The sequence below is a fragment of the Anser cygnoides genome, chromosome 1 (genome assembly GCF_040182565.1).
Source record: "Anser cygnoides isolate HZ-2024a breed goose chromosome 1, Taihu_goose_T2T_genome, whole genome shotgun sequence".
Classification (NCBI taxonomy): Eukaryota; Metazoa; Chordata; class Aves; order Anseriformes; family Anatidae; genus Anser; species Anser cygnoides.
Genome location: NC_089873.1, coordinates 46,272,191 through 46,295,668, shown reverse-complemented (window position 1 = coordinate 46,295,668; position 23,478 = coordinate 46,272,191). Strand labels below are relative to the sequence as shown.

Here is a 23,478-nt window from a genome sequence, read left to right as displayed (position 1 = left end):
TTTAGTGCTCAAGTTAAATAGCTGTTTCAGCTGCCAGACAGCTTTGACTGCTCCTAGGGAAGGATTAGACCATGGAAATTCCATCACGGAATTAGCTTTTCCCAAGTAATGCTTGTTCAAACAAATTATTTCATGGTTTAAAAAGTATCAGAAATAGCGACATGTTTTCAACCACAATAATACGTTTGCTTTAAAGCTGGTAGACCACCTTTCTGATGAGGATGGAGCCGTAGTAGCATATGGAACCATTTAGGGCAGTATCATCTCTTCCGTGCCTATCATAAAACTGTGTGTGATGGAGGATACCCCCATATATCCATCATGCATCCAAAATGCTATGAGCACCTGACTAATGACAAGATAGGATGTAAAAGGAGCATCCAGTCACATCCATGGGAATGCACTTGTGCTTCCACCTGTTACAGGGCTTACATGTATCAGAAGCTACAGAAAGCAGCGTGCCTGTCATGTCGTTTCTCAGACTTGAAGCACCCCTGACAGAGATGGGGCTGTGGTGTTTGGACAAATAACTTGCCCCGCAGTCTGCTCTCATTTGTATATGGAGGGTCTTTTATTATGATGACAGTAAGGAAGCAGGTCACAAACTCGGTGAATTCTTCTGGATGGCAGATGAAGCCCTGATCTACATGCTTCCTGAATGGACCCTCATATAAAGATTTTGGTTAATGTTGCCTCCGTTGTGTTGCTAAGTGGGAGAGATTAGCAAGGTTCTGCCTAGGTGCCAGGCAGCTGAAAGTTATATATGGGGAGTGGGTTCCTAGTGGATCCGGTATTGAAAGGTGTAATGCTGGAAAAGGGCTGGTCTGAATACCTAGTGCTGTCACAATTCTTAAATGCATGTAATGCTTGCTGACAAAGGACTGAATGTGATCTGCAGTAAAAGTATAATCAAGTATATGTCATACTGTTGATTGTATTACTCTTTTTTCATTGTAAGTATTGTAGTACATAAATATAATTTACTGTAACTGATGTAATCATGTTGCCAAAAAATAATGGGCTTGAAATTCTGTGTTGATGCTGAAATCGGAGCAAAACGGATTTCTTACCTCCCAGAGCATTCTAATCTAATGGCTTATCCTCTCAGGCTGGCTGTGTGCTCGTAGCAGCCACAAGTCCCAGGATAAGCACCATTCCTAATGTCTACTCTGATGGTGACACTTATAAAACAGGAGTGCTATTGCAAATTGCTAATCAGTCCATGCAAAGGTAAATGTGACTTTCATTTATCTGTATTCCTGGTTCCAGTTAAGAGCAGTGTAAATCTGCACATCCTGTGCACAGTTCAGTATCCTTTGTATGAAATTCATGACTGTATTCTAGAAGCTTAATTTATATATATATTATATATATATTTTACCCCCTGTTTTAGTGATAGAAATAATGAACGTACCATGAAATACTTCATATCTTTCCCATGCAAGGAGCGATGACTCCCGTTTTAATTGCTCACATGGTATGAAACACCTTCTCGCTACTTTAAGGTTCACAAGCACCTGCCACCTAGAGGTGATGTTGTGGAAGGACGGAAAAATACTAATAAGCATAGTAGCATAATAAAACTGTAATAAAGCCCGATAAGAAACTGCTAGCCCTGCAGAAACAATTTCCTGGGTCTGAAGCATGGCTACATATAGCCGTGGGTGTCAGCATGATATTATATTAGCAAGTCAAATAAATATACCCTAAATATGTTCTTTATTTAAGATGTTAGTGTCTTTGAAGAGATCATGGTGAGATGTTTAGAGAAGTATTACACTGACGAGCAGCATAGCAGCCTGGCTGGCAGGGCAGCACGGATGGGTTGAGGCAGTGTCCATTCCCAACAGGGTGGGAGGTGCTGGTGCAAAGTATGATTCGTGGCCCAGGGAGATACAGCCTTCATCCTGAGTTAAATTCCTGATTTCTAAATGCACTGCAACAGCTGATAATCCATGTGATTATTTTAAATCTAGATGCGTCTCCTGCTGCAGACATGAGGGTACTTCGTGTGAGCGTGGTGAAGTGCTCCTATCTACTGGTCAGTTGTGCTCTGCCCTACTGCCTGGGGGCCCAAGAAGGGTATGGTGTGACTGGATGTTGTGGCTGCAACAGCAGTGATAATCCTTACCTTATTATAACACTTCTAACACAAAAAGTTCTTAATTTTTTTTAAACATTACGAGCTTTCAGGGACTGTCTTCCCATGATTAAGAAGCTTATTTGCAGCAAAGATAACAGCTTTTCAACAGCGTACAGCAATTCTCTGCAAGTTCAGGCAAGAGTACTGCATCAGCTGAAATGGGTGATGTTTTGAAAAGACAGAGGTAGATTGATTAATGAGGTAGAGTATATCCTAAGGCTATATCCAGGCTCATTCATGTCCAAGACTACTTGATCAGCTCATTTACAGGAACTTGGTATGAAAAAGAATACCGTGCCACGGGCTTGCTGTGAAGCTACTCTCTTGTGAATTTATATCAAATTCTCTAACCTTAACATAATCAAAAAAGCAAACCGTGTTAAGCCAGCAGTATACAATGGATAGATGCATTGTAGTTTCAAAAGAATTATTTTTTATCTACTGATACTGGGAAAATTCTGGCTGCTTCCTCTGCATGTTCAGAGCCTTGTAATAAGCTGTGCTTGGGAAGTTTGAGATGAATTTCAGTGTCACAATAAAACTTTGTGTTTTAAGACACTCACTATGAAAGATGTAGAACTGCAGCTAATAGCATTTGGGGAGCAGATTTCAGTGGGTGCTTTGTATACTACTTTGAAACATTACTTTCAATTTGGTACATTTGTTGCTTCACAGTATTCTGTAATGCTAGGTTATCTTCAGAGTAGTGACAGATTTTGTCCTTACATATTGGAGTATAATTGACATCAGAAACAATTTTCTGTACTTTGGGAAGGAAATCTTGAGCTTTTAATATTACTTATATTTTGAAATAACATTTTTGAGAGGATTGCACTGATTAATAAAAAACATACTTCTGCTTCGAATGGGACAAAACACGAGGAATTATTCTGTACTCATTTCCCAGCTCAGAAATCTTGTCAGGAAGAAAAGAGAACGATTTAGTTTTGGTAACTATTTGATAACAACATATCAGTTTTTGAACTGGTTCCCAAAGAGTTTCTGTTGATTAACTTTGTCTGTTATTACGTTCGTTATTCAATGCTAAATACATTAAACAATATATTTCAGAATACCCAGAAAACTGCTAGAAACCACCAGCTGGATTCTGAGCGATAGATTTGCACTGAACCAAAAAGAGTTGGGAGCTGAACATTACATTAATTATGTGAATTTCTGGTAGCAGATAAAAAAAAAAAAAAAATACATATATATATAAAAAAAAGTCAACAACAAAAAACAAAACCGGCTAAATGTAATCCACTCTGCTATTGTTGTGTGGGGCAGGACAGGAAGCTGACTACACTAAAACTGGAAATGCATGCATGCGTATAAATTTAAATATTTTGTTATTCCTTGTTGCAGATATATGTTTAGTATCCTTTACACTATAGGCATTTACTAATATTTATCCTCAATCTTCTTGACTTCAGAGTTAATCCAGATCAGTATTGCCTTTCCTCTCCTCCTTCAGTAGACTTGGGAAATGCCTCACCTGCTACTTGCTGCACAATTTTTCAACGATGGGACATTGTTTTCATAGCCATGTGTAGTTGTCTCTTTCCCAAAATTAACAAACCTGATCCTCTTCCCATAGGCTGTTTTATTTAAACATTTTGTCATCATTTTTGCCCTTTCCTGAGCTTGCTCCAGTTTGTCTTCATTTTAAGTGTTGTGCCTAGGACAAGGTATGATTTTTGCAATGAAAGTACAACTAGCACTAATTAATTAGTGTAGAATAGTTACCTCTTCAGTCTGTTACAAAGACACAAATTAATATTTCCCTAGCTAAAATGTCTTTTTGAAGAGCACTATTACTGACCCTATTTGCATTTGTTTAGCAGTACAACCTGCTAATTTCTCTTCATCACTGATATCGTAAGCATCTATTCTCCTCTAAGACTCTTTTAATGCATTTCTTTTTTTTCTTTTTTTAATTGTCTTTGATCTTTAGGCCATTCCTTCACCTTCATGCGGTTCATTTGAAATTCTGAACCAGTCCTACACGTGGCTTACAATACATATCAAGTTTTGGCCATCTGCAACTTTTAAAGAAACATGGAATACCATAATTCACAAAAATATTCAATATAACAAGCCTCTGTCATCTTGAAATTATTTCTCAATGTTACTACTTATAATCTAAATTTTTTCTTTCAACCATTTCTGAGCTGAAATTAGTGCACCTTCATCTGGACTGTATTTCTCTGTTTTATTATAATGACTTGTCCCCCTCATATACTAGGTCAGCTGTTTTGAAAACAATTATATTGATTTACCATGAATTGTTCCTGACAAATCTTTGTTATCATCTTGTTTTCTTCAAGGTGCTTACAGACTACTTGATTTATTACTTGCTTTCTAACTTGTCATCATTTCTTTTCAAATATTGATGTTAGGCTGACTGCACAGTAATTACCTTTATTTTACCTGTACTTTATTTGCCCTTTTCCACTGTTAGGGGAACTTACTTCATCTTTCTTTGGCTGGAGTACTCCTTAAAATGTTTATAGGTTCCTAAATCCCAGTGAGACAACTGAAATGTGAAATAGGCACCTCTGTGCCTTTCCTGGTCTGTGCCTGAGTCCCTACTGTGTGAATGTACAGAATGGAGCACTTTCAAGAGAACTTGTATTCCCAACAAAGACAGAGAAAATACAAAGGGTGCAAGTCACAGGGTCCTCTTCAGGGATGCACCCATATTTGTCTTGTAGCTGATGAAAAAAAAATAATAGAATTATTATGCTTGTAGTATACAACTTTTCGCAAACATGAGAAAACTTGAAAGAGTGTTCCAGCTTCCTTGCTCAAAACTGTTGGAAGGCTGGTTGGAGCTCAAGTCCACGGTTTCACCTGCATTCTTGCCACATCCCTGTTTTATTTTACCTGTGAGATTATAGCATCAAATATTTTCCGTTTGTATCTATGCTGTAGGACGTAGTTTCACAGTAATATTGCCATCTGCTGTGAACACTGTATGTGACATGGACAAAGCTCAAATTAACTTAGGTGTTTCTTGATACTGTGCATTAAGTGCATGCTTAACTGGATTATTTGATTCTACAGCTTCCATATTTATTTTTTTTTTGACAGAGCTATCTTGTCTCATGCAGCTTTTAAGGCCTGTTTTAAATCACCCAATAACATTAGGAAGCTATATAAAGAAATAATTTGTGACAGTGACTCCTTCTTAGTATGGTGCAGGACTCCAATTTATTTAATAAGACAGACACAAAGGAAGTGAGTGCAATTGATCTAATGTTAGCTGAATTTCATAATTCTGCTAATTCAGGTAATATTGGACTACCTAGGAAGTCTTTGTTTGTTTGTTTTTCACCTGGAGAAAATCAAGGCTTAGAATAATTATAATGTGATTGAGGAGATAATTGATGGGGAGATGACAACAGTCTTGGGAAAGGGAGTACTAAATGGAAAGAAGATTAACAGTAGAGTTTCCCCGGTACTGGTCCTGGAAAAGGTTAATATTTTTATGTATGATGTCTGCCTGTGAAGGAGGAGTGCTCTGATGAGCTGTGCTGGTGAGTCTAAGCTGGAGACATCATCACTGCAGAGGAAAATCTGAATATTGTGTGGGAAGAAACGGATGGCTTTGGGGAACAGAAAAAGAGAAATGTGATAAAATACAACAGTGCAGATTTCCAGATTGTACATAAAATTATTTATTTATTTATTTTATTTATCCTGTAAGCTGGGAGTCCTCAGCTGGAAATGGCTGAGGAAGATAAATCCAGCTACTAATCAGGAGTGTGCTGCAGCTGTGAAAAAACAAATGGAAGCCTGGGATGTCTCAGGTGAAATATTTGCTGCAGAGGGAGAGATTAAAGTTGTTTATCCAAATTGACTGCTATTTTCAAAAAGGATAGAGATCTACTGGAGCTTAAGCAGAAAAGAATTACTAGTACAATATGGGAGAGGAGAGCACACCTAATAGGAAGAGAGTAAGAAAGCTTACTGTATTTAGATTAGCAAAGCAAAAGCAATTAAAAAAGAAAAAAGAAAAAAATCTCTCCAGTAGGTTTCATTTTCTGCTTATTTAATTATTTACTGATTTTTAAGTTTGGGAAATAACTATTACAAAAAACAGGCATCTGATATGTTCATTTATCCTGATCAGCAGCTTTCTGAGTTTGATGAACCTGTTAAGTGACCCCTGGGACACAACCGCTGGTGTTAGTACTTAGAAGTTAATGGGTTCCAGTTGCAAATCTTAATTTGAAGGGCTCATAAACTGTCTGGCTTCCTGGGACTGTGTACAAAGGTGAAAGCCACGAGATGGTGCTGACACTCCTTATCACAGTTGGAAGCATTATGAGAGCAACGGAGCAATGTGTTGGCCTTGGCGTAACTGCTCAATGCCGAACTCAGTGCTTGTTACCCTGTCAAGTCAGTGGCTCAGTTTGATCTGAAGCTCGTAGTTATGTGCTGATTCTTGTTATGGAGTCTGAATACAAACTCTGTATATCACAGGAGAAGAGGTAGACAGAAAGAAAGGAATTGGAAAGGTAGACAGAAAGAAAGGAATTGGAAAGGTGATGGTTATTTCTTTTGAAGTTGTGCCTTCTTTTTGCTCGTCTTTCAGCTGCAAAGAGATTGATGAACTTACAAAATTGAGAAGTAGAAAGAAAATACATGTTTCTGAATAGACACATGGGGATTCTGGTTAGAATCCTCACCTGAAGATCCAGATACTACCTGTTCCTTCATGTGTTGATTGTGGTCAGGTTTATCTTTCTCAATTTTTTTCATCCAGCTGCCAGCAGAGTCTCCCTGTGTTACGAATGGTAACTGCTAACTACTTTTATCAAAATTAGGGGGAGTGCAATTTGTTAATGGAATACCTTTCCTGCAATGCTGTATTGTCTTTTGTTGCTAAATGCACCATGCTTTTTTTTTCCCCTGCGTAAAATGAGACCAGAAGTGTTTAAAAGTGTAATGGCTAAAAAGCATACTGCATTCAATAAGCATGACAAATTAGGATCCGAAAAAAGAACACTAAGTATTTTGGTAACATCAGCATCCTTGCTGACTCTCAGGACACAGAGTACCGTTAAGTCTATATTTTCAAATATCTGAATGTGTGTATTTAACCAGTTTCAAGATCCTGTCTACCAATAGAATTTCTTTTAGAATTCAAAGATGTGCAATATTGTTTCCCAAAATTCATGGCTTACAATAAGTTCACAGATGATTCTAAAAAACTCACATTTACAGAGAAGAACAATTTTGAACCTTCATTGTCTTCTGACCTTATCATAGGTTCAAGTCTAGAAGCTGCTGAGCTCCCTGGTTCTGATCCAGCAGAGCATTTAAGAATATGCTTAATTTTGGACTTGAGAGTTATGCCACTGAAATCAATTTATCTGCTTCTCTAATGGTTCTTCCCACATAGCAATGGGAAATTCAAATTTACTTAAGAACAATGAGTTGATAATTCCTTTTATAAGGCATATTTTTAGAAATGCTAACCAACGTGGATCATGCTCTATTGGTTGAAGACATTTAGCACAGACAGTGCTAACGCATGCCTCTTGTGCTGTATCAGTGCTTCAGTGTTGTTTTTTTAGTGCATCTTTAGAGCTGGAAGTGCATTTACTCCAGCCTTTTCTGCTAATTTTTCCTCTGAAATTAACTACAAGGCCTTTCTTTTTATCTGGAATGTGGGTATTTGCCTTTTTTGCTGATCTGAGGTTGGCCCATTATTGCACAAGCTTAAACTGATGCTATCACCATTTGCTCGTTGCTGGTGCTTCATGTGAACTTAAACTCAGTAGGGTCTGGAATATAGAGTCTTCTTCTAAAATTTCTACCTGGCTAACACTGGCTTGGATTTACAAGTTTTCATTCCTTTTGCTTGACATATTCTTTGTTGCTGACATCTAACAATGTCTATTGACCACAGGTGATGCAAAGAAAAAAAAAATTACATTGAATTTCAGATTTCATGGAGATACCTTTTCTCTGGGCAATATTTTGTTTTTGTATGGTAGCTGGTCAAAGTAAAAAAGTGTTAGGATGGAGTTATGAATGGTACCAGAAGAATGTATTTACATAAGGATGTCTCTGAACCACTTTTTCAGTTGCAGTCCTGTAGCACTATGGAGTCTTAGTGCAAGATGGAAGTGTTTAATTAGCACTTTAAATCTGATAGAGATTTACTGATGCTCTGCAAAGCAGCAATCTGTTTCTCTTTTCTGTCAATGACATGCCTTTCTTTGTGAACAGTGTACCTATCTTGCATATTTTATAATCAAATTAATAGTGTATAGTAAAAGACGAGCATAAAATTATTATTTATGTAAAACGTTATTAACTTTACAGAACCAAAATGGTGCATTTCCCAACTATATCTCAAGAAAAATTAGTGTCCAGAAGAAGAACGTTGTTTTTTTTGTTGCTCATTAGTGAGTACTGCATGGTTAAACCTTGAAGTGTTGTATCTGTAAGTAGCTGATCTGTCCTTCTTCTGGAAATCTAATATAAAAAAAAAAAGTCTAATGTCTCTGTTTGATATTCATGTTGAAGAGAGTGAACCAGAAGAAAAAATAATGGCTAATGTGAGAAAACTAGAAAGAAAACACAAATTCTTAATGATTTTTTTTCTATTCAATATGGGTAATGAAGTCTCGGTCTCTTGAAAGGGAAAGGATGTGTCAGAGTTGCAGATGTCAAGTAGGAAGCACTCAAATGTAGCACTACAGTTCAAGACTGAGACAGAGAGCAGGAGCCGTATAATTAAAATGGAAAGAACTATGCAGATTGAGCTCCAATCAAGCCCTCGTTCCTCTGTCTTTAAAGCTTAGCTTGAGATAACTTGTTTTCTTTCCCCTCAGTCCCCCAATTAAAAGAGGGATTATCAATTTTCTGAAAAAAGATGAATATGCAAATTTGAAATATGCAATTCTGTCTACTTTCACCTACTTCGTTTCCTTCTCTTTGCTTATTTTTTCTTTCATTTTGTATTTCTCCCTTTTCAGTCTTTTGCCCAATATTTATTGCATACCTCTCAGAATCTCTTCCTCTTCCCCTTGTCCTTCCTCTCAGCTTTGTCCTCTGTGTATATGCCCTGCGAATTTGTACACACATCCCCTTTTATTTATTTATTTTGCTTTTTGTCTTTGATCGCCCTCAGCATGCCTCTGCTCAGCTCTCAGGAGGGGACAGCCTGGAGGAAGCTCCATGTAACACCTTTTCTCTTATGCCGGCTGCTGCAAGAGAAGTGGTTTCCCATCTCCTGGCTTACAGTCAACAAGTTTTGCTTTGCTTGTGGCTTCAGGAAATTGAAAGGTTAAGACTGAGAACAATAAGACCAGCAAGCCATGGTGTTGCCTGTGGCTCCTGTGTAGTCAGGATGGACGTCCATGGGCCAGAGGAGATGGCAGGCTGCTGACCTAGCTGGTGAGGGTTGAGGGCAGAGCGGGTCACCATGCTCTGTGGCAGCTGCCAGCCTCTAGCTGGAGGAGGGAAGCAGGGGGCTTATTTGCCACTTGCTGATCTAGTGTCCAGTAGACTATCTACTGCTTTGTACTTGTCTGATCAGTTCTAATACTTCCATGCCATTTATGCTGAAGCAATGTCTTTTGGTTGAGAAGGCTGAAAAGTGCTTATTTTGAGGGAAAAACCTCAGACAGACTTCTGAAGTCTACTGATACACTTGTGGTTGAATCCTTCTTACCAGAGTGCAAGAACTTCTTTACTTTGATTTTCAGTTTGAAATTCAAGGCTCTGTTTAAACTCCTTTGGAATCAATGGGAAGACCAACCTGGGCTGTAGTGTAAGGTAATATAATCCAGGATGAGCAAAACTTTTACTCAAATTTAACCTAACTTGCTCAAGCATGTGTTAGAAGCATCCTCTGCTGCCTCCTGTGTAAGTTCATGAATTTGAATTACTGTGTTTATAGAGCAACCTCTATTTTGCTGTTACACAACTGCTCTCTCTGCATTGCCTATGATTCCTTTTGCCCTCTTGATCCCCTTTTAACCTAGAAATAAAGCTGCAGAAATCCCCTGAAAGGGGTACTTGCTTCTTGTTGTCTGCATAGAAAGAAAATGTACATATAGGATACTACTCTGTGGATACGGAAGTAATTGCTGCTTTGCAAATGACAAGTTCTCAAAGCCCAGTCACCTTTTGTATGTCGAGAATAAAAACTAGAAACACACCTGAGGCACAAGAAGTTGCACACTTCTTTCTTCTAAAATGCTTCACCTTGATGCTTCTTTCTCTGTTGCCAAAAATTACACAATTCACATGCTTGGAAAACTTCTTTCTTTAAGATGAAAATACTGCAGAGGAAAAATAAGATATTTGAGAAGAAGCTTGTGGGGGAAGGGAGAATATCACTGCAGCTCCATACATAAAGATAAAAACAAGCTGCACAAAACGCTTGCTGAAAATAAGCTTCAGGGTGGTTTTTTCTGTTGTTAATTTTATTTTTTTTTCGGCAGAGGTATTAAACTGTGCCATTATTTACATGGTAGGTAAGTGAGGAAGAGACAGAAAGGTAGAGCAGTTATCGAAATATTCTGCAAGGTCACAAAGGCAGTTTTTGACAGAGGCTGAAATCAGACCCCTCTAGATGATCTTTAGGATAGTAAACAAAATATTGTCTCTTCTGTTATTAGTAGAGCTAATAGTTTATAACCTGCATTAGTAAACATCCTTTGTTCTGATGAAGTAAAAAGCATCTTTGCTATAAATTATGAGCAAGCAATGAAACTGTAACATAAAAATTTCTAGCTGTATGTTTTGTTGGGTTGAATTATATAATAATCTTGAACTGAGACAGCAAGACAGTGAGGACGACATTAAATGAGTCATTGTTAAAAATAGGATCTGGATCTGAATTAGATGTTGAGTGAGCTGGGTAGCTGAATAGAGGATGCAATTTGCTGTGATGAATAGGTTGTGTCTACACTACATAAACTCTGAATGCTACATAAGCTCATAATTATTAGGGGGTTAGTGGCAATTTTAGTTGTAAAAAATAAAAAACCTTCTTAAAATGAAATAATCTGGGAATTGTGTGTATTGTTACAACTGATCCAGCAGAGAAAGAAAAGCATCTGCCTGGTCCACTGTTGCCTCCTGCGGAAGATTATAGAAACATAGAATCATGTTGGGAAAAAACTCTAAGATATCTGGTCCAACCTTCAACCTAGTGCTGGCAAGTCCACCACTAAATCATGTCCCTAAGCTCTACATCTACACGTTTTTTGAAGACCTCCAGAGGCGGCAACTCAACCACTTCCCTGGGCAGCCTGTTCCAATGCTACATGAGCCTTTCAGTAAGAAAACTTATCCTAATATCCAACCTAAACCTCCCCTGATGCAACTTGAGGCCATTTCCCATTGTCTTATTGCTTGGTACCTGGAAGAAGTGCCCGACCCTCACTTCACTACAACCTCCTTTAATGTAATTGTAAAGGGCAATAAGGTCTCCCCTGAGCCTTCTAAAAGGCTTTTATGTAAATATTTTATTTACATAAAATATGGACTAAACCATTCCAGTTTCCTCAGTTGCTCACAGAGCACTTTTTAAATCATTCTTTGTATTAAATATCATGAGTAGCAAGTGTTGAGATGACTATATAAGTCACAGAGAAATAGCAAAAATAAAAAGCAGTTATATTGGCAAATACAGGAAATCATGAGCTCAACTTGGTTTTAAGCTATAGCTAGTTAGAATGGAGGTTGTCTCACGGCTAGGAAGATTCCATTAATAGGGTGTGGGAAGAAGAGATCACTTCTAAACACAGCAGGAAATGATGACCTCTGGCTATTACCATGGACAGAATGCTCCAGCAAGTGGATTAGAAATGCTTCTAGTCTGACCCAACATGCCAAATCGTAGGTTATATTTCTACGCTATTTAAAGCTGTAGCTCTATGAACTTGAGTTCACCTGCTTGTCACTGTAGTTCAGGTGACTTAAAGAAAATTCATTGAACATTTTCCATAACCATATTAGAGTAACTAATAGTAACTATGTTGCATGTGTAAATATTCATAATCAGATCACATCACTTTGGATAAAAAGCACCATGTATTATGCCAGTGCTGTGTAGGTATCCAAGTCCTCCACTTGGTTTAGATACTGGAGGGGGAAAAAAGCGTGTTTCTTTGAGCTTATTTTGCATCCTCACTGTAGAGATGGCTGTCATTGAAACCAAAGTCTTGAAAAAACAAAACCAAACAAAAAAAATCAGAGGATTTGCTGGTCACCTTGGAAACAAGGCTTTTGATGAAGAGGTTGTATATTTGGTAATACTTTTTACTGACTTCCAGTTACAGTAAACATGCACGTGTTTCAAAATGTTTATCTCCTCTTCAGTGCTCTAGTTTGATTTTCATATGTTAGAGAGGAGTAAACTTCTCAAAATACAAATAATTGTCTTTAAAGAATAGTACAGTAACTTAATAAACATTATAAATATATAATAATACTATAATAATAACCCAGTTTGCTGAAATCAGGTTTTTATGTAAGGTTAAAACATACAAATGGGGGCTATACCAAAGTAATTCAGTGCTTAACTCTTTGGACACGTGTCAAGGTTAAAGGCCAATTGCTTCAAAGCATGGTGGAGAACTCTTTCAATTAAGGAGTGGCTAACATTGGTCATTTGTAGTAATACCACTACATTTCTTTGTGAATATCTAGACATCCTACACAGGGAGACTCACAAGCTCAGTAAAATTCTTCACACACTTCTGCACACTGCTGGCTCTTTAGTCCAGAAATACAATCCTTGCCTAACTTATTTTTGAAAAGTTTAATTTTCCTTTGTTTTTTTTTAAATTAAAATATTATTGAAACTTGCCATTAATGGTTTTTCTCAGCACAGTGTATAAATCAGTCAGTGCATAATCAAAAACTGAACCAGAAGAATCATCAATGATTGAATAAAGAAGGCTTTGCTTAAAAACCTGAGGGTTGACTCAAGTGAGCATCAGTGAAACAACTCCAGATATACTTTGGAATAACATCAGATCAGGTTATCTTCACAGAAATGGGACCCTGAAATTCTCATTTATTGTGCTTATGTATAGGAGAACCAATACAGAACTAAAGTAGTTTCAATGCGTATTTTAGGATACAGTCATTCCATCATCTGTAGTTTCACAAGCTCAGTGATACTGTCCTTGGACCATGAATATACTGTTTGCTCTTATTTAGAGTGACTAATTTTTGTGGATAATGTGAATTGTGGATATTAAAGTGATAGTAAATCTACCTTTGAAAAATTGTAATTGCAAACTCTAATACATGTAGACTTGACTAGTACTATATACATGTCTATAAATAAGGAATTTATGTTATTTATTTATAAATTCGTTATTAGTGTCAGTGTCAATTAAATTTATATTTTAGTATAATTGTAACACATTAGTGTAGTATACACTAACCTCACCACATCATACAATTCTGATCAACGCTGTTATCTGACTGTGACACCATCTTATTCCATTACTTCCATGCTAGTAATCAAACATTTTTATTGGTAGAATCCTTTTTAACGACAATGTATAGCCCCTTGTATAACGATTATTTAAAATATCTATGAGTCTCAAAGGCTGCATTTTTTTTTGTTGTTTTCAAGCAGTGTTTAAAATTCTCTTTGGCAGCTGAGGAGAAGCTGCAAGACTTACTAGATGTATTTTATTCTTAATGTTGTTTTATGGTGATTTAGGTTTCATCTGAAACCACTTAGATGTATTTCACCTCAAGCATGCCAGTTGTCTAGAAGTTGTTTGCATGCATGAGTACTTGCAGATTTGGATATTTCATTTAAAATTTGTTATATCTGTTTCAATAACTGTAATAAACATTCAGTTGACTCTGCAGATCCTGTGCATAGTTGCTTAAAATGAATCCTCCAGATCTGTATGCAAGTCTGTACAACTGTATTGGTTTTATTGCATACGTTTAAAACATTTTTTTTTGTTAAATTCCTCCCTTTCTTTCAACCTGTTTCTTCCATACAAAGTAAAGATATTCTTGCTTTCAGCAGTGCATTTGTTTAATAAAATCTGAAATTTCTATGATGGTGACAAATGTATTAATTTAATGAAGTGGGTTAAATTTGTATATTAATATGTTTATATGCAGAGCACTTAGGAAAAGTAAATAATTAATCAGTGTAAATGTGTTTATAATCCATTCTGAAAACACTAACATCTAATTATTCATGCTTATGTTTTTTAATATTATTAGAATAGTTGCTTTTTCTTTTCTAACCAAAGTAAAAGATAGGTATATCAGAGACCCTTAATTTTCTTAGCTAAAGATGCCAATGGATCATGTGTCCTTCTAGTAATATCATGGATGATCTAGCAAAACATTTTAGCTAATGTGTGCTTTTGAGCATATGACTAATCTTTTGACTTAAGTGGTGCTTTCTTTTTCTTTAGGATTAATGTTAAAACATTTCTGTTTGATTGGGGGTTGAATGCTCGATATCTTAGTTGATATTTTTGCAGCGCTGGCATTTAGTCTCCTGTGCGCATGACCTCAGATTACACCTTTGCTAGTTGCAGGGAAGCTTGTTGGCGTGAGGCTTTCTGGAGGTTTCACTCAAGAAAACTTGGTCAGCATTGAGAAAGAAAAAAAGTCCTTCAGTGGTGCTACAAGTGTTTGCCAAGAGGTAGGACTTAACGTTCTCAGAATGCATTTATTCGTAAGGAATTTTGACATTCTTTAATGTTGGGTACCTGTCAAAACACTTTCAGGCATTCAAAAATCTCTATATGCCTTCTGATGACTGACTTCCACTTTCAAACTTCAGAAAAAGGTTTTTTTTTTTCCCTCATCTTATTCAGTAACAGCTTTCTGCTGACATACTCTGTGCTGGACTCTGCTGGTGGCCGGGGGTGTGCTGAGGAACTTGGCCTGTGTAAGGAAAACAAACTTCTCTGTGGACCCTGTTCAGCAGGACAACTGTAAGACTGCTTTTGCAATCCAGATTTTATTCTGCAGTGTGGTCACTATGAGAGGACAAACTGCAAAAGGCAAGTTTTATAAGGCATGTGTATGACAAACATTTGTGATGGTTTGCTATATATGAAAAGGCAAGATGGTCCTGAGCAGTGCAACCACCTGAAAAGCTAATCCGGCTAGGAGAAACATATTAGTATGATGGCTCTGTCTGATCAGAGAGGCTGCAGGCACAGGAGAGGTCTCACTTCCTGCACTTTCATATCCTAGAATTTGGGGCTGAGACTTGGAAAATGGTAGAACAGTTGTTGAAAAGGAGCATGAAACCAGAAGTGGCTTTCCTGTATGTTAAGAAAGTAGATAATACCACCAACAACAGAGATACTGTGAACAAATGTAGGTATGAGAACAGGGAGGCTTCACTTGAGCAGAAGGGAAGTGGTCTGGTGCCCCAGCCCATCTGCTGTCTGTAGGGCTCTGCTCTCAGGGGATGCAGTAGCCCCGATTTTTTTTTCCCCTACAGCAAAAGAGGTGCTTCAGGAGTTTCAGGTGACAGCTCAGGGAAGGATCTGTCAACATATAAAACGGGTTTTGGTTCTTCTGTTCTCTTCAGCACCTTTGTCATCAGGAACAAGTCTTTGGCTCTGACAGAATGAATTTGTACTGGTTTCACCTTTTCAATCTTCTTATTAAAAATGAATCCCAATGAAGCTGGCAACATAATGTACGTTACGCCTCCAATTACAGTGAGTACGTATAGACAGCCACTTGGGAGGTGCAAGAGGAGGGAATGGGCGACTCATGCCAAGCTGCAAGGGCAGTTTAAGGACTGATACTATGAGACGCCAAGTTACCGGGAGAAACTGGGAAGTCTGGCATAGATTAGTGTGTCCTCACAAGGACAGGTGGCCGAGAAACATTTTGATCTTTCCTTGGCCACCTCATGCCGTGTTTGACAAAAGGTGTTGTATAAGCTGAAATGGTTTCACTTCCATGCCAGGCTATCAAGAGCTTTTGATTTTTGCGCTGAGGAGACATTTGTGCTGTCCTGGTTCCTTTGTTCATCCTTTTTCACTGCTATGCCACTATTACCTTTCCTAGTAACTGCAAAAAACAACCCTGTTTGTGGCAAGCAGAGACCGCTGAGTTGCCAATGCAGCAGAAACTCTGGAGGTCCCTTTTGTGCTATGCACTGTCACTGCATCGCTGGCGTCAGAATATCTTCAGTGGGATTTGTGCCTTGGAAAACTGTAGCCCTCTTCTGCCTGAGCAAGTCCTGCTGCCTGGCCTCAAGAGGCAGGGAGGCCATGGAGGCACTCATAGCAGGGTGTGCCCAGAAATGCCTCTGCACAGGAAGAGGGGCAGTGCTGTGAGGAGGCACACACTCTGGCCCTGCAGCATCCACGATGCAGATGGATCCATGGCAACACGTCAGCTCATTTCCACATCTGCCTAGAGAGAAATGACAAAAACAGTGTTAAACGTGAACGTGTGCAACGGGCAGGGTGGCTAAGCAAAAGCAAAGGAGAGAACATGGGCACTTGGTTAGCGTGAAATGGCCAGGTGCAAGGGCATAGTGTTGTGCTGCTCTGTACATCCTTCTGCACTTAACGTCTGCATCCAGGTTATCAAAAAAATATCCTGAAGCGTCTTCGGAGTTATGAAATACCTTATTGTCGTTGAACGAACCCAGAGGCAGAGAGGCAAGGTGCAGCTCTCGGCTGAGGCCTGCCAAAGCTGAGGAGCTGGATGCAGGACACTTAGCAGACACCTGCATCTTCTTGCTGGAGGGAGGAAGGGAGATGGGGAGCTGGGTGCTCTGCTGCATTGCCAGCAAGCACCAGAGCCTATGTTGCATATCAAATTGAAACCTGAACTTTCAGAGTGTTTATATTATTTCCACTGGCTGATAGCGTTCCAGAAGATAATTAAAAATAATAATAATAAAAAAAATCTGTGCAAGTACTTGCATGATCAGGGAAGTTAGGGATTTAATCACATGCATTCAAGCAGGACTGAGCACCTCGTGATAAAACTGAACATCCTGAAACCCAGCAGTCTCCTTGGGAAACCACCTTTCATATGCCCAGAGATGAAAGAGGGGCTCCTACAGGTCCGTCAGGGCAGGGCCCTGCAGCCTGTCCCACCACCCAGCGGGGCAGCTGGGGGCCATGCACCTCTCTGGGGACAGGCTGAGCTGGGACATCAGCCCAGGGCTGGGGCCAGGATCAGGCCCAATGAGGACCCTCTGCAGGCTCACAGCCTGGCCTGGGTGCTGTCCCTGCAAGACTCCTGGTGGTGATCTGCCACCTGCCTTCCTCACTGACCTGGCTTCAGTGTCAGGGTGGTTTTGTGACTGCGCTGGTCGAACCCTGGCTGGGATTGGAACACGGAGGTGCTTCTGTCCTCTTTAATTATACACAGACTCCAAGTGTCTTTAAACTTAGCAAGATGTGTTTCTGAATTTACAGTTATGAGTCTAACTGTTCTGCTGCTTCCAAAAATCTTGCAAATTTTTTTTGCTAGCCCCAGGCAATGAAGCAAATGAAATGTGAGGGAGGAATGTGGAAGAAAGTAATAATAATTGATGTAATTATCTGTTTGGCTTATTTTCTGTGTTCCTCAGCTGCTTATAGCGATCATTCCTTCATTTTCTTCTTACATCACATACTTTGCAATGGACTTTTAGTGTAGAAATGTCCATTAATCTGAAGAACTAAACAATTGCTACTTCCAAGGCCATACTAGCACTTCAAATCCACACCTGATAAATACAGAGATGAGCCAAAATAGCAAGTTAGAAAATTGTTGTTCTGAATCTATGGTTTTGGAAAGTGTTAAACATGTCAAAATGTTGGTTTGGGGAATGCAAGCAGTTTTTCTCAGGGTGAGATGGGAAAAGAGAGTCAGAGCATGTCTGGCTACAAAAATCTCATCCTGCTTTCACGACCGTCTTCAAGTTGTGTTTAACATCAGGTGGTAATAGTACTGAAGGTGCAAAAATATAAGAGCAAATGGCCACTGGTACTTCCAAGTATGCACTGGCCGTTAATCAGTCTTTGGTGGTATTGGAGAACTGACGGTGTATCGTAAGCAAGAAGGGTTTGTTTTGTTTATATTTCTAGTCTCGCTTGCCCAATTATCTCCTGTACTGTGCACAGGATTTCCCTTCACAGTGTGCACATGGGGAGTTGCAGATGGAGCGTTGTGACATATCATTAGTGCCAGCTGGACACGGCTGCTTGCATGGTGCTTTACTGCTGTCTTGCAAAGTAATCATCACCGAAGTCAGCAGTCTTTTGACCCAATGTTAGTTTCATGCAGTAGCAGGAGTAACAGTTTCTCGTAATAACAGGGGAAATTTTATTGGTTTTATTTAGGTATGAGAAATAGTTTTAAATGTCTGCTGTAATGGTGACCAGATAGCTGCAGAACACAAAAGCCATCATATTAACAAATTCCTTAAAAATGGAATGGCCTGGATTGAATTAAACCATCACTTTAGAAATAAAGAAGTTACGTCTCTCATTGCATTCAGGTAGATGATTCATTTCTCCCTTTCTGTATCTCATTTCTAGATGTTCTGTATCTTTCTTAAAATGCGTACCTTCCTTCCTGATTCCAAGGAGGTATATGAATTTAAAACCTTTTTATCAAGTCAGTTGTATTACTTGCATTGGCATGCCTAAAGAGTATACCAGCCTTTAAAGTGGATAGAAAGTGTTTGGCAAGGAACCTGTTTTGCTCTGCGGGGGCTTACATGGTCTGGCCAAATGAAGGAGGTGACTTGCCCAGAAGCAGGGAGAATGGCAAAAAGCATCTGACTGAGGAATACCCATGCCCAGCATCAAAGGGCTTAAGAAATTGAGCCTTTCCAACTTTTTTAATTTTCCAAGTTATTCAAGTTGCAGAGAGATTCTCATCATTCTTACAGCGTTGTGAAGGCACAGATGGGGAGATGGAGTAAAGTAGAGGAGGACATTGCTGTCACGCACTATCAGGTAATGCAATGGTTAGCTTCCTGCATGTGAAAAAGGTTCTGAGACATCTTATACATGAAAGGAGAAAGGGCAAGCTGAAATCTTTACCGCTTTACGGAGTGCACCTTCTGTCTGCTTCAACAGAGAAAGCTGCAAGTTCAGGAAACAGATAAAGCCAGATTATTATCTTTAAGTAATACAACAGATATTTTTTTTTTTCCACCAGGGATAGTCATGTCCCAAGAATCTTCTTCCCTTGCATATGACTTACTGGTCTTTCAAGAAACTTGCTTAGAACCTAAAGCAACATGAATCCCTGATGTCAATATAAATTCTTTGTAGATACTAACAAGGATAGGCCTGTTGGGCTACATCTGGATTTTCTTCCTGACTCTTTCTGTTGAGTTGTGTAGGACTTCATACTCTTAGCATGAGAAGTATAAGATGGCACATGAATGTGTAGCTGTCTTCCACATTCGCAGCAAGCGTCCAAGACTGCGAGACTGCACTGATTCCTGATCCTTCCTACAAATGAGAAGCCGTTCTAGAGTGTTGGTTTTTTTGTTGTTTTGTTTTGTTTTGTTTGTTTTTTAAATTAAAAACAACAGCAATTACAATGAAAATAAGAAAATTGTGAACTGTAGGCTTACATACACAGTGGATTTGGATGTATGCATGGGGAAAATAGGTCTGCAATTAAAATTGTGAGTTCAGGAGAAATTTAGTGAATAATCTTAATCAGACAGCTGTTGCAATGTCAATGTTTTTTGCTTTTGTGTTTCATTTGGGATATATTGAAATTTCCCAAACTATTTATATTTTTGTTGTCGTTGTTTTGTTTTTCCCTGGACTATTTATAGTTTGGTTGCTTTTCTTTTTCCAGATTATAACTTTAGGCATGTGACAGTGCTCCCCAGACCTCCCTTACTTGTCCTGCGTGTCTGAGCAGCAGCACAGTGATTAGGTGCAGGACCCTCTATACTGTATGTTTAGCTTCTTTGTGCCCTGAGCCTATTGGCTTCCCACCAGAGAGGTGTTGAATGTGTATATGCAAAGCACAGTGTTACACTACAGACATTCTCTTTTAAGGTCTCTCTTCCAAAAATGCATTTTGAAATTTTGAAAACTACTTGTCAAAATGCTTTTCCTTTTTTCTTTTTTTCCCTGCTTTACAAATTGTGTCTGAATAAAGAGAAGAAAAAAATCAATACTGGGTTTCATAAACCCAGAACTAAATAAAGCACTTCCGTCTGCTTCAGTCAAAATAGCTTTCACTGTCCCAGAAAGATTCTTTACTTATGTCAGAAGAACCTGTAAAAATAATGCTGACTCTGATTTGAATCAACCCCCTCCCCCTCCCCCCCAAGTAATTCTTCAGTTTACCTGCTAAGCTGAAGGAAGAGTTGTGTTGACATCTTTAGCCTCTGGTCTTCTTCGACTTTCTATGCTGGCGAATCCACAATAGTCTAAAAATATTAAATTGTTTATTTTGGTTCACAGATTTTCTTATCACATGTAGACAAAGATGAGTAAACACAGGCAATCTATTAAGTTAATCACAAACATATTCATTTTATTGCATTTTTCCATTATATTGTGTCTTATGTGCATAGTATATCATTTATTTCTTGGTGGGGAGCCAGTATTTTTCAGCTCTTTATAAAAGATCTCTTACAAGGGGATACAAGCTGCTATTAAAAGGTTTTGTTGAAATACTCTTGTCAGTGGCTGGCAGTATTTGACTGTGGCCTACAGTGATGTATTTGGAAGTATAGTTCCAACTACAAGAACTACTTCAGGATTTCTGTTTTCATTTCCTCTTGCTTTTGGTAAAACACAGTTCCAACAGGATTATTGATTGTGATATTTCCAGAATTTCCTTTTTTTACATTAGAAATACATTAAAAAAATAATCTCACGTAAGTCACAAGAGAACACTTATAAATAATCCCATTACTAAGATAAAATTAAAATGTTTCTGTAGAAGAGAAACTCCTTTAAATTTTGATTAAAGAACTAGAACATGGGGAACTCATCCCAACCTTAGTAGGCATGGCTGGCTTTTAAAAGGTCATCGTTAGGTGGAGTCAGTTTCCAGAGTCTGATCAGCCAATTTTCAAAACTTCAGTGCCTGAAATCCCAGTGAGTACTATGGGGAGGGAATGAGGCATGGAATGCCTCTTGTGTTTGGGATTTCTGGTTTCTCTTTTGCTGTTAAATATGTTCAGGCCTTTTATTGTGATATGTGTATGTGTGTGTATATGCATCAGTGGTTATGACTGAGCAATAAATTTTGCAGTTTTATTTGTATTTAAGAGAGAGTTCTTCAGTGTCATACAGTAATTTAGGTTAGAAGGCATCTCAAGATGTCACTCCAGCCCTCCACTGAAAACAGGACCAACTTGTATCATCTTAATTAGTTTAGGACTCGGTTAGTTCAAATTAGTTTCATACCTTTGAACATGGAACAGTAGACTTCAAACCAAGAGTTAATAAAATACTTTGTTGTTTCATGGAGATCTTACATTCTCAGTCATTTTTTATTATTTTAAATGATTCTTTATATGAATCTCTTAAAAATAGCAGTGAAGGTGCAAAGCATTTAGATGCTCAGCAGCACTTTCTAAGTTAATATTGTAAAGTGAAATGCTTGTCTCTCATGTGCATGTCTGCACGTGTATCTCCTAATTCATAGAATCATAGAATCATAGAATATCCTGAGTTGGAAGGGACCCTTAAGGATCATCAAGTCCAACTCTTGATACCGCACAGGTCTACCCAAAAGTTCAGACCATGTGACTAAGTGCACAGTCCAATCTCTTCTTAAATTCAGACAGGCTCGGTGCAGTGACCACTTCCCTGGGGAGCCTGTTCCAGTGTGCAACCACCCTCTCTGTGAAGAACCCCCTCCTGATGTCGAGCCTAAATTTCCCCTGCCTCAGCTTAACCCCGTTCCCGCGGGTCCTGTCACTGGTGTTAATGGAGAAAAGGTCTCCTGCCTCTCGACACCCCCTTACGAGGAAGTTGTAGACTGTGATGAGGTCTCCCCTCAGCCTCCTCTTCCCCAGGCTGAACAGGCCCAGTGACCTCAGCCGTTCCTCGTACGTCTTCCCCTCCAGGCCTTTCACCATCTTCGTAGCCCTCCTCTGTACACTCTCCAACAGTTTCATGTCCTTTTTATACTGTGGTGCCCAGAACTGCACACAGTACTCTAGGTGAGGCCGCACCAGCGCAGAGTAGAGCGGGACAATCACCTCCCTTGACCTACTAGCGATGCCGTGCTTGATGCACCCCAGGACACGGTTGGCCCTCCTGGCCGCCAGGGCACACTGCTGGCTCATATTCAACTTGCTGTCTACCACGACCCCCAGATCCCTCTCTTCTAGGCTGCTCTCCAGCGTCTCATCGCCCAGTCTGTACGTGCAGCCAGGGTTTCCCTGTCCCAGGTGCAGGACCCGGCACTTGCTCTTATTGAACTTCATGCAGTTGATGATCACCCAGCTCTCCAACCTATCCAGATCCCTCTGCAAGGCCTTTCCACCCTCATTCGAGTCCACAACTCCTCCAAGTTTGGTGTCATCAGCAAACTTGCTCAAATTGGTAATGTTCTTGTGTTTGCCTCCTCATGTTGTGGTGGGCTGGCATACTATCCTCTTTGGCTTGTCCACCAACTTTTGGATCTTGAGCAAGGAAGATGATCTAGCTTCTGGCAGTAGAAGATAAGTGGACCTCAGTTTAATCCCCTATTGGACAGCCTGTCTTCTTAGTACTGTGGTTATCTGTACTAGGAACTAACGTACAGACTGGGCTTTTTGAGATTATGTCTTTGTGTATTCTAAATCATTGTTCTCCAATGACTCATCCTGGAAAAGTCAGTCTTTTTTTTTTTTCTTTCAAATGAGCAGCAAACTTTTTTGTTTATTTACAGTAAAAGCACAAAGATGTGTGGCAAAATAACTTCAGCATTAAAAAAAAAAAAAAGCATTTTTTTTTTTTTTTTTCTGGTCTGGATTATCTCGTGACCATCTGTTCTGGGTTTACTGTAGATAAGAGGATAAATGCTTTGTTTAAAAGAGAGATGTAATTTTTATGGCCTATTATAAGTTTGCTTTATTGTTAGGAGTTTAATTTTTTTTTTTAATTAGAGAAATCAGAAATTAATAGAATATTCTGTACCATTAAAGTATGATCTGTGAAGAGTGCTGTAACTGCTTCTTGTGCTGTCATACTTGTGTTTTGATATTGTCTGTAGGATTTTTACATTCCCTGATTCTACCCACTAGTTTTGGCTTCAGGCTACATGGCTGTGGGTTTTTTTGTTTGTTTGTTTGTTTTTTGGTTTGTTTGTTTGTTACAACCTTCTTGTAAATGCATTAATAAAACCCATAATTTGTACTT

General features: G+C 38.9%; 1 protein-coding gene across 4 annotated transcripts in view; it reads left to right on the top strand.

Annotated features, from left to right (window-relative positions):
• ANO4 (anoctamin 4) overlaps window positions 1-23,478 on the top strand; it is a 221,241-nt gene that overhangs the window by 3,517 nt on the left and 194,246 nt on the right. The gene's annotated exons all lie outside the window — the stretch shown is intronic.